Source organism: Lissotriton vulgaris, chromosome 4_1 (assembly GCF_964263255.1).
Source record: "Lissotriton vulgaris chromosome 4_1, aLisVul1.2, whole genome shotgun sequence".
In the NCBI taxonomy this organism is placed as follows: Eukaryota; Metazoa; Chordata; class Amphibia; order Caudata; family Salamandridae; genus Lissotriton; species Lissotriton vulgaris.
The window spans coordinates 1295531731-1295550163 of NC_141691.1; the positions used below are offsets into that span (position 1 = coordinate 1295531731).

An 18433-nucleotide genomic window follows, 5' to 3' on the forward strand; every position below is an offset into this window, starting at 1 on the left:
GGTTTGAGGTAGACATTGAATAAAATAGGGCTGATAGACGAGCCCTGGGGCACCCCATGGGGAACTGGGGAGAAGGCAGATTGAAACGGGGGTAGGGACACCGCCTGCTTCCTATCCCGCAGGAAGGAGTGAAACCAGAGCAGGGCGGTGCCATCAACCCCTGCCTCCCTCAGTCTTTCCAGCAGAGTCACATGATTGACCGTATCGAATGCGGCAGACAGGTCCAGCAGGACCAGGGCTGCTGCCTGGCCCCTGTCTGCGCGCATACGAAGGTCCTCCATGGCAGTGAGAACAGCTGTTTCAGTGCCATGGGCCGGACGAAACCCAAATTGAATTTCGTCCAGGATGTTATTCTGCTCCAGGTGTTTGGAAAGACAGGAGCTCACCCAGCGCTCGACGATTTTCGCCGGGAAAGGTAATAGGGAGATAGGCCGATAGTTCAGTAAACATTCGGGGTTCAAGGAGGGTTTCTTCAGTAGTGGAGTGATAAGAGCCTGCTTCCAAGGAGCCGGAACAACCCCGCAGCGCAGGGATTGATTGCAGTTTCTGCAAAGGGTACAGAAAAGTTCCACTCCGAAAGCTTTCCAAGTGTTAGGGGGCAGAGGGTCAAGAGGGGAACCCGAAGAAATCCCACGAGCCAAACTATCGAAAGCCGCCTCCGAGATGGGGGGAAATTCCCGCAGGCATATAGTAGGAGAACACCCTGGGCTTATCTTTTTGTAGTCAATAGAGTCAGCTCCAGGGCTAGTGCTCAGGTTATGGATGATCGTCTCGATTTTGTCCTTGAAGAACTGTGCGAGATTGTCACAGAGTGCTTGTGTGGGAGGGGTAGTTTTTTTGGCAGAGTTGGGGTGGGTGAGGTTGTTAAGGATCTGAAAGATGCTTTTGGAACTGTTGGTGGCTGTAGCTATAGTGGAGCAATAGTAGGTGGATTTACATTTAATAGTTGCAGCTTTATATTCCAGGAGTTTGTTTTTCCAGATCAGCTTGTTAGTGTCGGAATATCCTTGCCTCCATTTCCTCTCAGCCTGTTTGCAGGCTAATTTAAGGGCTTTCATGTATAGGCGACACCGCAAGGTGACGTCTGGTGACAGTGCGCTCTATAAGTTCCATGACATTTACATTTACCTCATTTCATGACTTTCCTGCATTTTATTTATTTTCAAAACTTGTAGAGCGCTCAGCTACCCCCAGCGGAGGTGTCCAGCGCTAGGATAGTCGTCAGTTGTTAGTATCACTATGTTGATAAGAGTTGGTGTCTTCAAATTGCGTCGGAAGATGGATCCAGATTCTGTCATACGCAGGTGCAGCGGTAAGCTGTTTAAAGTTTTGGCAGTAACTACTGCAATTGCCCTGCCCCCCATTCTGGAGTGACAAAACCGGGGAGTCATCAAGAGGCGAAGGTGGTTCGATCTGAGTGAAAGGTAGGACTGAACATGCTTAAGTCGAGCTCTGAGATAAACTGGACCCTGACCCTGCATAGCTCTGAATGCCAAGACCAGTGATTTAAACTGAATGCGTCTTATCACTGGAAGCCTGTGAAGCTTCCTTAAGTGAGGTTAAATCGAATGGTGATATGGAATGTTATAAATCAGTCTTCCTGCTGCTTTCTGAACGATTGTTCAGGCGTTTAATCAGGTAGGCTGGCGCCCCAGCTTGCAGACTGTTAGCATAGTCTAGGTGTGAGGAAATAAGAGCATGAGTAATGTTCCGGCGAGATTCCAAGGGGAGAAAAGGGAACATTTTGCAAATTGTGTATTTTACCAAAGCACGCAGAGGAAACAAAGTTGATTTGAGTGTTACAGGACAATTTATTGTCAAATCGGAATCCAAGATTCCTGGCTGAGTCCACCGGAACTGGAGAGGGATTCAACTCTGATGGCCTCCACAGTAGTGGCTGAGGGGGATCTTTTTGATTAAAAAAACAGCACCTCAGATTTATCCAAGTTGAGCCTAAGAGTGTTTGATGTGATCCAGGTGAAGATGTTACACAGGCAATGTCTGACGTTCGCAAAGGCAACATCAGAGTAATCCTTAAATGAAAGCACCAGTTGTGTGTTGTCAGCATAGGAGATCCCTCTGACTCCACAGGATTCTGCCACTGTGGCCAGAGGAGAGAGATAGACATGAAAAAATAGTGGGTTCAGTGCAGAGCCCTGCGGGACTCCACAACTGAGTGGCTTCTCCTCTGACACAAATGGCTGAAGGGAGACCTGTTGAGTGCGGTCACTCAGGAAGGATCTAATCCAGGACAGAGGGGTGCCCTGAATCCCAAGACTGTACAGTCTCTCAAGCAAAATAGCATGAGAGACCGTGTCGAATGCCGCGGACAAGTCGAGGAGTACTAGCATCACCAGTGTCCACGCATTCGCGAATGGTCTCTGAAACCTCCAGAAGAGCCGTCTCGTACTATAACCGGATCTAAATCACGACTGTGAGTCATGGAGGAGTTGACAGGACTCGAGATAACTAGATAGTGCTCCCGAACTACTTTTTCCAGCACCTTGGCTGGTTTAGGTAGGAGAGAGATTGGATGGTAATTTTTAAAAACGGATAAGTCAGCGTCAGCTTTTTTCAGAATAGGAATTAACATGGCCTGTTTCAAGGTTGAAGGGGAAAATACCAGTTTGCAGGGAGGTGTTTCAAATCAAGTTTAAAGGGGAAATAATAAGGGGAGCTAGCGAGCTAAATAGTTGTGCTGGGCAAGGATCCTTAGGAGAGACTGATAAGCAGGCAAGCATTTTTTGGAATGATGTGTCAATGGCTATGGCTTGAAAAGATATGAATGCATCACCCTTAATTGCCCCGGTATCTAGGACCGGAAAATCCGGGGTATGGATAAACGTAGAGTATGTATCTAAAATGTTATCATGGAAAAAGTCTGATAACCCATTGCAAAGTTCTTGACTGGGGGGAATCGTGCTATATAATGCAGGAGTTTTGGAAAAGTCTTTCACTATTTTAAAAAGAGTTTTAGGTTTAACTCTTTTTATTGAAAAACAGTGCAGCAAGATACATGGTTCACAAGCATTACACAGGTCAGTGCCCATCGTGCCCGGTAGAAGAATCAAGAGGAGCCAAGGGACCCTAGCAGTGTTAGCAAAGTCCGACATGTCTGGTAAAAGGCAGCTGTAAACATCAATTTCAGTAACTTCCCAAGGAAAACTCCCCCCACCCCAGGCCCCTTCCCCTCCCCCTCCCTCCCCTTGTCCAGTGCTCATGTCTTCTCCCGGGAGACTGTGTTTCCAAGCTGGTGAGATCAAGTCAGTATCGTGAGTCTCGCGGATCTGTGGCTGCTTGGCTGCTGGCGCGGTAAGGCGCAGTAGTCTGAGATAACGTGGGTATGTAATTTCTGTGAATTCGGTAAGCAGCAGGGATCGGAATGACTGCCAGAGTTCTTCAAGTTGGTCTCTATCCCCGGCCAGGGTGAGGGACAGCTTCTCCATGCCCAACACGTGCCACAGCCGGTGGAGCCAACCAGTGGTAGAGGGGACCGTGGCTGTGCACCAGTGTATGAGAATGTTTTGCAGCGCTGACCCCAATGCTCTGGCTATTTGGCGCCCCCTGCGAGAACTCAGAGGATACGTCAACGCATTGGGGAGTCCCAACAGGACGTATGCGGGGATGCTTGGTATGGTAGTTTTGAAATGGGTGTCCACTTCATCAAGTATGTGCGTCCAATTGGATTGGAGGTGAGGGCATTCCCATAGCAAGTGTACTAGGTTGCCAGTTTGGTCGCAGCCTCTCCAGCATAGCTTGTCCTTGGAGTGGTCCGTCTCATGCAACCGTTCCGGAGTGTAGTACCAGTATGTAGAGATTTTCGTGAAGGTTTCAGTGAGCCCCATGTGGTACGCAGAATGACATGCCCTGTAGGAGATCCCTCCCCACTCTTTGTGGCTGAGAGCCCTGCCCAGCTCCCTCTCCCAGCGCTCCCGGCCCGGGTTGTGGACATGTGTGGGTGGTGTTTGGACCATCTTATAAATGTCAGAGATAAGTTTGGCATCAAAAGTGTGCGATAACAGCCATCGCTCATATGGTGTGAGGCGCCTCTCCGCGGTCTCCCGCACCTGCGGTTGGAGCGCCCAGTGCCTCATCTGGAGGTAGCGCATGCGTTCGGACTCGGGGAAGCCGTATTCCTGCGTGAAGAGTGGAAAGGGGAGCACTCCGTCTGGGCCGTATACATGATATAAGCTCCGGCAGCCCGCCGAGCGCCAATGTGCAAAAGCCCCTTTCTCTATACCTGGGGTAAAGTCTGGGTTGTCCACCAGTGGCGTCAGCGGGGAAGGAAACGTGGTCAGCTCCTGGGAACTGTTGGTTGTATCCCAGACCTCCAACGGGACCCTAGTTACATGGGAAGCGTAGAGGCTTGCGGGCCCATGTGACTTCGGGAGGAAGGGGATCTCCTGCAGAGGACGCCCCGCCACCGCCTGGTCTTGGAAGAGCCAGTGCTTCCCAGACTCCCACGACTCCACTCGACCAAGTAACGAAGTTGCGCCGCCTGGTAATATTTATGCAGATCTGGGATGCCTAGCCCTCCAGCTTCCGGCCCTGCCAGATAAAATGGGCTAAGTCCGCCTGCGTCTGTCTGATCCATCGGGTGGGTGGTCGTAGTGGTAAGGCTCGAAAGAGATAAGAGGGACTGTGGCAAGATGGTCATTTTGACTGCGGCTGTTCTTCCCAACCAGGAGAGAGGGAGGTGTTTCTAGCGGCTCAGCTCCTCTCTGATCCGTTTGCGGAGGGTAGCGTAGTTCGCCGGCGTCATTCCGGCGAGCGTCGGGGCCAACTGAATCCCTTAATAGGGGACGGTATCAGTCGCCCACTGAATGTGGAGGATACCCCGCAAATAGGCCCTGGTGAAGGCGGAGAGAGACCAGTCAAATGCTGTGGATTTGTCCGCGTTCATTTTAAATCCCACCACCGCCGTGAAAGCGTCGAGCTCAGCGATGCAGGCCAGCAGAGCGTTGCGCGGATGCTCTACTGAGATCAGTATGTCATCAGCATAAAGACTGATGGTATGCACGTCGCCGCCGAACTTTATGCCGGTGGCCCCCTGATTTTGTCTTATTCTTTGAGCGAGTGGCTCCATGCATAAGGCGAACAGCAGGGGAGACAACGGGCACCCCTGCCTCATTCCTCTTTCAATCTCAAAACTGGTCGAGCTATAGCCATTAACCCGCACTACTGCGGTGGTGGACTTGTAACAGTTAAAGATCAGGGTACGGAACTTTTCCCCGACCTTGGCCAGAACTAGTTCTAAATAAGGCCAGTGTACTTGGTCAAACGCTTTCTCTGCGTCGACTGCCAACACCATTTGTTCCCCCGGTATGCGTGGGGCCTTTTCGATCAAATGGACCACCCTTTTGGTGTTGTCTGTCTGCCGTTCGGGAGTAAAACTGGCTTGATCCAGGTCGATGAGGCCCGGGAGATAAGGGGCTAGCCGTGACGCCAGAATGCTGGTATAAAGTTTAAGGTCGACGTTAAGGAGTGATATAGGCCTGTAGGCCCCGCATTTAGTTCTGTCTTTTCCCGGTTTCGGGATGACCGAGAGGTATGCCCGAAGGAGATCCAGTGGGATTGCCCCAGGCTTAGCAAAGGTGTTAAAAAGGCGGGTGAGGAGGGGGGCCAGCGTGGTGCAAAAGGTTCTTATAAAAAATGGCGGAAAAGCTGTCCGGGCCTGGCGCTTTCCCTATCTTGAGCCAAGCGATAGCGGCAACCACCTCCTCAATTCGGATCTCCCTCTCTAGATACTCTGTTTGTACCGGGACGAGGGAAAGGAGCGCGACCGTGTCTAAATAATGTGCAGCTGCAGTTACATTAGGGGGACCATCAGAGTACAGGTCGGCATAAAAATTGCTGAAGGTCTCTGCTATCTGCGCGTCTCCCAGTGCTGTGGATCCATCTGGCCGGGATATCTCTTTGATATTCCGTTGTTGCTGTGCTATCCGTAGCCGGTTGGCTAGCAAGCGGCCGCATCTGTCCCCCCGTGTAATAGGTGTGTTTGAGGCGCAGCGTATTCAGCGCGATCCATATCTTGAGCAGATAGAAGCTGCTGCGCCACCTTGAGTTGTTTCCATATTCGGGGGGGCCCCTGTCCGTTGGTGCATTTGTTCCAATTCGTGCACCCTTTTAGTGAGCTCGTCCCGTTTAATTTGCCTAGCCCGGTTCTCAGCGGAGGAAAGGGCGATAAACTCCCCCCGAAGCACTGCCTTCGAGGCGGCCCATTGAGTCGCGAGTGTGGTGTCTGAGTTGGCATTGTGGGTCAGATAGTCTTGAATAGCGGTCTGTATGTCTGTAACCACGTCCTTCCTATGTAGTAGGGCGTCACAAAGTCTCCACAACCTGGGAGGATGTTATGTAGGTGGCAGGGTTAGTGTAGTGGTGACCGGGGCGTGGTCAGATAGTGAAATGACCCCTATGTCAGTGGATGTTGCAAGGGCGTACACCGGACTTGTGGCTAAAAAATAGTCCAATTGTGCATATGTTTTGTGCGCGTTGGAATAGTAGGAGTATTCCTGCTCCTGTGGGTGGTTTAGGCGCCACAGATCGCGTAGGTCGAGTTCTGTCAGTCTCTCTATGCAAGTGGGAGAGAGTGTTCCTGCCTGGTGGGAGCGTTGTCCTGACCTGTCCAGGACCGTGTTGAAAACCATATTCATGTCTCCTCCCAGCATGATATGTCTATCTAGTGTGGCTGTGATGTCAGGGAGAGCTGAGTGGAGAAATCGGTCCTGGCCCTCGTTAGGGCAGTACAAGGAGCCAATCGTGAACATGAGGCCGCCTAAGGCGGCGCGGTATGCCAGTAGCCTACCCCGCAATTACGCACTTTTATGGAGGACTTCCCCTTTGAAGTGGCGCGCCACCAGGATCGCCACTCCTGCAGTTTTAGTATGGTTAGAAGAGAAGTATTGACCAGGAAATTTGCAAGAGCGGAGTCTGTGGCAGTCCCAGGCCAGCAGGTGTGTCTCTTGAAGTAGATAGATGTCCGCTTGCGTGCTTTCTAGGTAGGACAGGACCGCCCTTCTCTTAACTGGGTTATTAAGACCCGCACATTAAAGGTCAGTATCTTTAGGGTGGTGGGTGTCATGGTGTGTGAATCATTGAAGCTCGGCCGTGGCGCCGGTCAGTTGACCACTGGTACGTAGGGGGGTAGAAAGTCCCCAGGTGGCCCCCATCAGCGTGGGCGTAAATAAGTACTTGAGCAAAAAGACAAAAAAAGGAGAGCACTGGACATCCCACCCGTTCCCCCCCCCCCTCCTGTCCCCCTCTCCCACTCCCCCCCTCAAACTCCCTACTGCAGCTCCCCCCTCCCTTTGCCCACCCCTCCCGCCAATCCCCCTGTTCTCTTCCCCAACTTGCCCTATCCCCCTCTACCTCCCCTCCTCTTGACCCCAACTCTAAGTCCCAGTAGAACATCATAGACCAAGTACTGGTCAGCCGCAGCACAGGGCAGTGGTAAAGTACTTACAGGAACGTGCAGCCAAGTCGCCGCCCGCTGCTCCCCCAACATCCACCCGGACATTTGCATTAACAAAGCTGAAGTGTTCTCCCCCCTTCGAGATGTTCATTCTGCGGATGCAGTGTCCCTGGTCACTTCATGGATGGCATTATCCATCTCCTTTTTAATAGTCTGTGAGTCCGGCTTCAGGGACGTTGGCGATGACTGTTGACGAGGGACCCGCTGCCACCCATCTCCAGGGGGCCTCTGGGAAGCTTTAGTCTGCGTGGTGTCGTCTTTCTGGTCGATATCCAGCAAGGCGCATGTCTCTTGAAGGGATCGTAGCTGTCGCAGTGCGCCGTCCCACTTAAAGATGATGCGGAATGGGTGCCCTCATGCGTAGCCCTGTAGCGGTCTGTGGCCCTGGAGTGGGTGATTGCTGTGGTGCTTCGGTCCGTTGGCAGTTGCAGCGCTCAGAGACTCCGTCAGTACCTTGTGTGCGCGCCTGTGGTTCCACCCGGCGCGGGCCGGTCCCTCTTCTGGTGCACCGGTTTGGCGTCTTGGATTTGGAGTGCCGCGCCGCCTCCGGGCCGTGCCAGGCTCACTCCCTCGATTGTTGTTCCTCCGGGGCGGCGGGGGCCACTGAGCCTCACCGGAGGTCTCTGTGGTCGGGCTCAGACAGAGGTTCCTCAATGCGCCCTTCACGGGGCGCCCGCGGTAGCTTCGATAGTTCCGGTTCGGCTGGAGCCTCAATGCAGTCCCGGTATGGGTCTTCCCCTGGCAGGGTCCGGGAGTCTGGCAGCAGTCTGGGGCCCTAGGATTGGGGAATGCTGTGGGGCGGCGTCTTGTTCGCTATGTGCTGTGTGCCGAGCGCCTGCTGGTGCGACGAGCGCTTACCGGTGATGTGCTTGGTGTGGGCCGGCCCACCCCTCCGTCGCCCTAGGCCGTGACCCCGGCCTTGATTTGGAACCCCGGCTTCAGAGCTCCGCACCGCCACCGGGCCGCTCTGCGCGCCTGTTTTAGGTGTCGCCAAACCGGGGCGGCACGGACCACCGAGCCCCACCGGAGTCCGTGCGAGAGTCAGTGTTTCCAGCAAAGGCCCAGTCTGACCACGCAGAGCCTCTGTCCCTCGGCGCTCGGGCACCAGGGCCTCCGGCACCCCGCCTACGATTTCAAATGGAACCACGCGGGAGTCGCCCCCACCTCTCGGGTCACTGCTGCCTCCGATCCTCAGGCAGCCTGGGGGTTCTCTATTAGTTCCCCACCCCTGCTATGACATCGCGGGGGAGAAACGCTGTTTTAAACGGTCCGGGCTTGGTCGTATTGGTGGAGCACTCGGGATCTGCGTCCGCTCACTCTGCCATCTTGGCCACGCCCCTTAAAAATAGTTTTAGAGGAGTTATATGCGGAATTGACTTTCATACTCCTACATTTGTCCCATCCAAGGACCATTTCGGTCTCTCCATACTTTAACTGGATGACATATATCTTTCCACCACAGAAAGGAGTCCTTGCATTGCAGTGGATGTAGGACTATTTTCTCACCCTCGTTGTCTTCTTTCACACCCTTGCTTGCTTTAATATAAAAAATAAAAATAAATAGGCTCCCACTTGCTGCATTACCAGTACATATTTGAAATGTTTTATTTGTCCATCACTAATAGTTTTCTAGGATACCCATAATATAAGCACAGCCTGGACATTAGGCAGCTTTTGCACAATAATTTGCAATATGGTGCAAGATGAGGTCGCCCCTGTGTACAACATTTTTAGTGTTCTACACCTTTATCATGGAAGGGATATGAATACTCCTCTGCTTCTCACATAGATATCAATCCTACCATTCATTTTCTCAGGTATCTATGTTAACATATCAGACTACCATAATTAAATGTTTTGAATAATTTTTATTATAACTGATTGTTAACACAAAAATTGTTTTTTATGTGCTATATTGTATATTTTTAATGCATGTATATAATTTTTTTTTATACCTTTTATGATTCTAACAAATCGAATAAAGTGTATTTGACTGACTGACTGACAGCTTAATTTGCCATCAACAATCACTCCGTTATAGGGAAAAGGGTCCACCCTCAAGACAATGTCTATTGTCTATTAACAAAAATTGGCTTGCTGGGGTTTCCTAATGGCCATCAACTTTTAATTCTTTTTTTTGTTTGCTCCGAAGCTAGTAGCTTCTCCATAACAGTCCATACATTAAAGGTACCTAGAACTAAGGCACTCTAAGCCATTAGATGTGTGAGAAATGAGTATAGTGTCATCTGCGTAACGAAGCAGAGTAAGTTATCTAGCACTTTGAGTGGGATAATTTCCACATCAAACAATTCACTGTATCAATGCATAACAGAAATGATGTTATCAACAAAGTGGACGGTTCGATATAGGAATCCAGATACAAGAATGAGTCAATGCCATGCAGAGGAATGGAGAAAAAAACAGTTGGGATCCTGTGAAGGACCGTAGTAGGTATCGATGGTGGGCGGACTTCCTTGATGAATGTGTGGCTACAGGAGTTTGCCCCTCCGGGATCATAATTAGCTGCCTAATCTTCGTAGCTTTTATTTTATACCTGAAGGTGGGAACTGTAAATACGGCGACAACCACGCACTCACAGCACACCTTAGCATGTGTGCTGATAATTTTACATTGTCACCCAATTCTTGACGCACTTCACTTGTCTTGGTCCTGAAGAAAGCCTCAGTACCTCTGTTGAGGCTTAAAAATGTTGTTCATTCTATGGGGATAATGAAGACCAACTGTATCTTCGCTATATCCTCTTTCTGCTTTAAATCGTGCCCTGAAACCTCCGGAATAAATCAGCGATTGAGGATCCTAGAGGTACTTTTAAACTGCCCTAAATTCACCCCTCACACAAAAAAATGCAACCCGCTCCGCTGTAACAATTCTTGACGCACTTCACTTGTCTTGGTCCTGAAGAAAGCCTCAGTACCTCTGTTGAGGCTTAAAAATGTTGTTCATTCTATGGGGATAATGAAGACCAACTGTATCTTCGCTATATCCCCTTTCTGCTTTAAATCGTGCCCTGAAACCTCCGGAATAAATCAGCGATTGAGGATCCTAGAGGTACTTTTAAACTGCCCTAAATTCACCCCTCACACAAAAAAATGCAACCCGCTCCGCTGTAACTCGGGCGTCGTAGCACAGCTGGCTTGCTATTGGCAGCCCAGCTGGGAACCCAATGATGAACCATGCCACCAGCTAGGTTAGAGGGTGAGGGTTTTTCTTCAAAACCTACTGTTTTTTTTCTCCATTCCTGTGCATGGCATGGAGTCATCCTTGTATCTGGATTCCTATATCAGGTTCGTCCACTTCGTTGATCTAATGAATTTGGGGACCAGGACGTACCAAGCAAACCTAAGGAGATGATGGACGGAGTGCTGAAACTTTTCAGACCCTCCCCCCCAGTCACAGATCTGGGTTGTATCCATCATCGTTCTTTAGCTCACTTTGTCACCCCAGTTCAGACACAGCTATATGCAAATCAGTCTTGACCCTGCGTCTCATGGGAACAGTCCAGCCCGAACTGCCAAGCCAGGTCTTCACTGGACCGTAAACAATCATCCTGGGACCAGCTTCGGGCTAACAGCCATCAGCCAGGCTAGCTTGAATCCAGTGGCAAAGTAAGCAAGGGACCCACGTCTGGGCATACCTTGCCAACTAAGGGCAAACAAAGCAAACACTAGGATATGCCCCCTGCTTTCCTCTCTCTCTCTTTGTTGTTGTTTAACATAAATTATGAGCATATAGGGTGCTAAGACACCTTTTTCCCCCGCTTGATGGAGAGACACACTCCTTTCCCCTGACATACATTGTGGAGGCCTGAAGGACTCTTTGAAGGAACTGTATGCCCAGGTTCTTCTCTACACCTAAAACTGCTTGAATTGTCCTGAGTTTGGACCTGTCCACTATATCAAAAGAGGACATGTCCATGAATCCCAAATTTATGGGCACCTTCCTACAGATTATAGATATAGAAATCACCAAGTAGTTATTCTTGGGCCTCACGTCCGTCTGAACCCAAGATGCACATTGGACAGGATTCATTCCTTTATCACCCAAGCATGGGTATTCACAGGACTGACTTTAAGTTTCTAAGCCAGAGAATTTACCACACGTTTGAGAGGGTAAATTGTATCTTTCTACTCCTTAAAATCATGGAACTGCTTTTTAGGTCTCGGGACGAAGCTGCGAAGCAGCTTCCGGTCAGAGAATTAATGTCCTCTAGTGGGACTTCAGAACCCGCCTTCCTGCTCTGTCTCTCCACCATTGGCTGGCTTCCTAAAAGGAGGCCAGCCATTGGAGGAGAGAGCCGTCCCTCCAAAGAAGCTCCGTCTTTTTCGGATTCGGGGGCGTGATTTTTTGCATTCTTTAGCCCTGTGACGTCGTCTGTCACTCAGGGCGCAAAAACACGCCCCCGAATCCGAAAATGGCCGTGCGTTTCTCCGAGCATTGTCTCCTTGCCTCGGAGAGACGTGGTCGTGTTTTCGTAGCTGCTCGCCTCCCTTCCCTGCTGCTTTTAGGAGCTGCTTGGCTCCGCTCGCCTCCCCACTCCCTCTGCCCTCCTCCGTCGTGCTCTCGCCTCCCCCCCCCCCCCCCCTCCCTCTGCAGCAGCTCTCCTCCGTCGTGCTCTGCCGCTCCCCGGCCCCCACCCCTCCCTCCCGCATTCGTAATCGTACCTCTGTGGAGGGGGCATCCGCGGAGCCTGGGGTAGAGGGGGTAATTTTGTTAAATAAAGTCTGGTACCCAAACGTTTTGATTAGGCCACGGCAAGGCTGAAGTTTTAAAATAATGAGCTCCGCCAGGAGCTGCACGTAATTGCCGAGCTACAGGTGTTGTGCTCCTGGCCCCCACCGAGCAGCCTGGCTCCAGACAACTCACCCAGTGTAGCGGCAGCAGGGGCAGCTTGCGAGGACCCGGGCTTCATCATCTGTGCCTTCGGTCCCTCACCAGCCAGGCATGGTGGTGCGGAGGACAGGTCACCAGCGGAGCAGAGTCGGCCGAGCTCGGGCAGCACACAGGCAGGCATGCGGCGGGTCAAACAACACCATGGCAGTCGGCAGCCCCTTTCTTTAAGCGCACCCCCGCCCGCCCCCCCCCCCCCCCGCTCCTGCAGCTGCCCCCTCCTCTAGAGTCGTGTTTACCTCACTCTTCCTACTGGCCCCAGTACGCCCCTCCCTTATACACACCTCTCTTCTCAGCGCATCCGCTACCCTCCCTTTTCATAGCGGCCTTGTTATCCATCCCGGTTAACTCTCCCCACCACGATAGTCGAGACCCTCCTCCCGCAGTATTCTATGCCTTCTGACCTTTGTTACTGCCTAAAAGAGATCTTCCCCTAATGCCGTTATAACCACCCCACACATTAAACGGTAACCATCCACCTGCCTCTTCCCAGGAGCATTAATACCCCCTTTAAGGTGCTCCTTATGAAAACGCTGGCACATCCTTATGCAAGCAAATCACCCCCCCCCCCCCAATCAAGAGCAGGATGGCTTGCATAATGCAACTGTACTAAGTTAGCTGTGAAGTCAGTGAAAGCGCGCGCACTAGACACAGACAAGGTTCCAGAGACATATGTCCTTTTCAATCCTTCGGGGAGGGGAAGGCCTTTGCACCTGCAAATACGGCAGGCGGGCAACTGCTTCTGTCCCCTCGTCACCGACGATGACACTTTAGAGTCAGCTGCTGTCCTATCAGAGCTCCTTCACGAACACCAGGCTGGAAGTCTTTCTAAAGGGCCCTATTTGGAGGAAGCGCGTCGAAAAAGGCAGCCGTCTTTCTGTAATGTTTGTGGATGATTCTATGCCCGGAACGTAAGCGCACTCCAATCCAGAGGTCACACTGCTTTGACCAACAGTTGTTGCAGTCTAGACTTTCCACTAATAACAGTCTCATCTTGGAGTTAAGCTATCTATGACGCAGGCCCCCCAGCTTCTCAGTAACTCCAATGATCTTCGTACCTCGCTCCTTCTTGTGACTTGTAAGCCCCAGCAAAACCCTAGCTCAGTCGCCGTGGGAAAGATACACCCCAAGTCGCGACTTGTGGTAACAAGAGTTCAAGTGTCAACATATAAGTGCTCGCAGGCCTTCAGCGACACACCCATTCCTTTCACCCCTGGTAGCCCTTACCCCTAACAACCCCTTTCTCTCCCAGCATTCCATAGCAACCACCCGTGCCTGACCACTCAGAACACGTAGCTCCTCGTTTCAGCCCAGAAGAGGCACTACACACCTCACTCCATGGACTAAGGGAACTCACGATCATTGCGTAAAGCATCCCCCCCCCTCCCCCCGGAAACGGCAGCATCCTCGGGCACCGACCTGATCGAGAGCCGGCAGGGTATGGCCGAGAAAGCAGACTACCGAGAGGCCCCTGGGAGGAAGTGTCTGTCCATCAGCTTGCCCCCCTCTCTCTCCTCAGAAGACACCAACTGGACTCCTTCACTCACACACCCGGAAGTAGAGTGTTTGCCCACCGCTGTCTGCACAGGAAAACACACCGAACTGCACAACCCCTTACCAAAGCTCTTAAAAGGCAGAGGATGAAACCGCTGTTTGCGTGCGCGCGAGGAAAGCGAGAAATAACAGCAAAACAAATGGTACAGCTAATGAGGACAATTAAATTAGTTATGTTCAAGGAGATGAGATTGCAACCCCCTCCCCGATCCGCTACTACTCGTTGGCAACTGCTGCTCGCTAATTCATGGCAACTGATTGCTGCCTCTATGCAAATCTTTGTTTAAATCATTTAACTAATTACATGACGGGATCCTCGCCTAAGGTGACATCATTCGCAGCAATAAGCCCCCACTTGGAGTGTGGCAACAATAAGATTTCTGGTATTAACAGCCAACCGGCACCACACATTAAACAGGCTCAAATCTCCCAGTTCAGTACTTAGCCCCCTCAAATCGACCCCTGCGATCTCAGTTGCTTTATCTGACAGAAGAAGGGGGCACAGGGAGAAAACTTCGAAAATCAACCAAACGTCGTGCGTAAGAGGATATAATTAAGTCAATAGTTAACATTCAGCGCCACGCCATTCATTTCCCTTTAAAATGCAATGATAATTAGATGGGTCATAAAATGCTCTTCTTTTCATTATGACTGATGAAATGCATTAAAGCTGACGGGGTATTACCTGACAGTAATTAGGTTTTGTCAGGAATTAAGTTATTTGAAAGCAGGCTATCTCCCCAATCATGCAATTTACAGAGAGGTTTTTTAAAAAAAATTCTGTGCTACAAGGGTGAGGAGGAAAAACAGTTTTCCCCACTCTCTTTACAATCATGCATTATTCACACTTCAGGGGGAGTGTGGGGAAGAAAAACAAAAAATTGGTGCACACGAAGAAAGAGGCCGGACCCTTAAGGCTCTGATGTGATCAGCGTCAGTGACTGGCGACAATTAAATCCAAGTGCCCGAGAGATGATGTCGTGAGCACGAGGTGGAATGTAATCATTCCATGCTTGCACTTGGCAAAAAAAGGGGGTGGGGGAGAGGACACACAATTAACTCACAGTAAGCCCCAATTTCACCACATCAATGCTTCTTGCGCTCCCATCTCAATTCCCCACAAAAGGTTGTTAATAGAAAAAAATAAAATACACATTTTGAGTTTCGACCGCAGCCACTCTACATAGCGCTTAGACAGATAATGTCAGTGCCTCCCTGGATGGATCCCTTTGTAGCATACACAGGCAGAAGGCCACGGCTTCCATGATGGAGGAGAGGGCGGCTTTCCGGGCCGTGCCTAACCGGGGGACAGCAGCTCCAGAGCCTGGAGGACGGCAGGAATTTAGCGTGCCTGGCATCCTGCACTACATCCAGCACGAGTGGGCGCGCTTTGAGGCTGAGAAATGTCGTTGGGAGACGGAACGGGCAAAGTTGCAGGTAAGAGTAGGGCAGGTATAGCCTGGGGGGAGGGGTGGTAGACCCAAAAGCTCCCCTGCAAACTACAATCATGGGTGCGATGGGCTGGGAGCAGAGTCGCCGTTTCCCCATTCGGGGTATGCGTTGGCGGACCTTGGCCGACCGCAGAGCAGCTGGCACCTCCCAGAGTTATATGCAGCCAATGTGGTACTTAAGCAAGTTGGCATGGAGATTCGGAGGCCCTTGGGGCTTGCTTTATAGAGTCCTTGCGTTAACACCTTAAGGTATGGAAGAGAGGGAATAGGATCTCATCCATCCAAATAGAAGTTGTGCCCCCCCTTCAACCCACCCCCTCATGGTGAAACGGGGTTGACAGCACCGACTCCATCCACTCTGTCACTGCTTGTGTAGGGTTTGCACAGCAGCAGACATACCCATCAACGTCATTAACTATAGTTGTTGTCGTTACCAGGGATCCTTCTGCACTGTTAGAAAGAGAAGAGGCTGATGCGCTTTAGCATTGATGGATCGCAGTCCGCACATCCAAAGAATGCTATGGGAGTGGAGTGGTATTTATATCTTGGTAAAATGTGAGCTAAGTCCTCTAGCATAGAAAAATGCTGGCGATATGAGATGTTGTGGAGGTATCCTTACATGTAGTGCCGCCCCCCCCTGTAAACTAAATACTCAGTGCGTGCTGTGATATGTGGCGACCGGCACCACCCAAATGTGTGGCATAGTAGGAGAAACTTCAGTCTTTTGTGTACATTCTTGGGGGTCTGAGAAGTGTATATGGATCGGAAAAACTCAGTTTTGTATGAGATGTACTTACCCCTGCTCCCCCTAATAAAAACATGTTGCTTGTAGCATCTCTGCAGGTAGTGCGTTCGTATGTGCATCCATTTTTCAGGTAGAGCAAAATATAAATGCATTGCACTCGAACATTCAGAGAAGTTTTCAGTTAGTCAGAATAATGTCTTTATTCTCAAAAATGTCTTCTGTGATATGAAGGTTGGGTTGAATCGCTGCAGTTAATGTCTACTGCATGTGTTTAGGTCCACACAGGCATAACGTTCGAAGTACAAATGTTACGTTAAAACAAGTGGTGATAGAATTGTTGATTGAGTCACACTCAGGGTATTCTGCTCATTTATTTTTTCAGAAGGGTTTCTAAAAATAACATTTTATATGTTTGTTTTTACATGTTATTGAATATTGGACATGACCAAAAAAAATAATTATTTCGGGGTAGAATTAGTACGGTTTTAGGGTCTGAGTAATGGATGGTGTTTGGATTAGTATTGTGGTTAGGACTGAAGTTCGGGTCGCAGTTCATGATAATGTTTACAATGTAACCATGAGCCACAGAAGGTTAAATTTCGCCTGTTTTATCTTTCCGTGTTTATTTCTTATTGTGAACAGTGTAACTCACAGCAATGTTTCTGGTTAGTGCTTTCCTTTTTATAAAATGGACACTTAAAGCCCAGAGATGTGTTTGGTACAGATGAAGGTAGATAAGTGAGTAGTAGAAGGCGAACGTATACCTACGATGCGTGTTATTTTTAGAGGAACTCGTACAGGAACTTATCGTCCGATTGTACTTTGTGTCTGTGTTTCTGTCCATCAGGTGTCTGCCATCCGTCTCTAGTATTCATGTTGAACGGGAAGTGGCAGGGAAAGAATGGGGGAGGGGCGGCAGTTGTTGGCTGAGAAGGTGTGTTGTAGACACAAACCAGAAACCTTCCAACTCACTCTCTCTCACTACATAACTCTCTCTACCTCACTACTCCACTCTATCTCTCTCACTATCTCACAACTTCTCTCTTAAAACACCACTACCTCACTCTCTCACTACCTCACTCTCTAGCTCACAACTTCACTCTCTTTCACTACCTCTCTCTCACTACCTCACAACATCCCTCTCCCTCACTACCTCACTCTCTCACTACCTCACTCTCTCTCTATTTCTATACCTCCCTCTCTGTCTCTATCGCACTACCTCACTTGCTCTATGCTAATGCAAAAAGGTATCACATATGCAAAAAAAAAGCTAATGCCATTATTTAGGGATACAAAAAAGATAAAAAAATAATTAGCAATACCAATAGCTCTACCTATAATATTGCCGAGACCATTGCATTGTAAATGCTTGTTTCTTTTAGCACTCGATGGGAGTGTATATTCTTTCCTTCTGTCTCTGCCTCTCCTCTGTGTGCTGTAACACCTTTTCATGTCCATGCTGCTCACAAGTTGTCAGTTGCTTCCCCCATCCCATCCTGTCACCCTCAAGATTTTTTAAATATTATTAAACCTCCCTACATCTCGTCCATTGCTCCTCTGCTCACTACCACTTGGCGGGGTGCACTTACCCCTACTCTCGCGTTTCAACATTGCTTCTCTGCCCCCTCTGTAATTTATTTTTTTATTTACTCCAGGAAAACTAGCAGTTACAATTTACCAAAACAACATCAAAAAGCATTAACCTAGCCAAAGGCAAGACTAATTGGCTTTGCTAGTGTTTCTAAAGGGTGGTCAGATTGATAGCTGATCAGAAGTCAATGAAGATGCAGTGCTAAATCCTTCAAATACCAGGTTGTAGTAAAAAGGGCAAAGCAGTAACAGCTGTGGAATGTTCCAATGTTTTATCATTTAGAACTTGTCTTCATCCATATCCATCTAGTACCTATGAAATTCTGGAGATTATAGATTTTGTAATGTGGTATTTTGTGTGCAAAGATTTTGGCGTTGTTAAGAGTGTATCGCACTTGGTCGGAGTTATAGAGCATTTTGGAATACTCATTGTGATGCCACATATGCTAGCACATTATGCACTTCATTGTGTTTCATATTATTCAGAATTGGCATTACCTCCATGCGTATTAAAATTTGTTTCACATCACTAAGAGTGTATTGTGGAGTTGAAATAGAATGCAGTGGTGTGGAAAGTCGGTAGCTCCTTGGAGAATTGCATGGGGTTATTTTTAGGTTTTATTCTTTAACCTCCCTTCGACGTAAGTTTTATTTTTTTACAGCATGTAATATATATGTATGTGTGCATATATTAAACTTCAACAGTTCAATCAG

The 18433-nt window shown here is 49.5% G+C and overlaps 1 protein-coding gene across 2 annotated transcripts in view; it reads left to right on the forward strand.

The window, feature by feature from the left end:
- ZNF622 (zinc finger protein 622) overlaps positions 1 to 18433 on the forward strand; it is a 240415-nt gene that overhangs the window by 154191 nt on the left and 67791 nt on the right. The window lies entirely within an intron of this gene.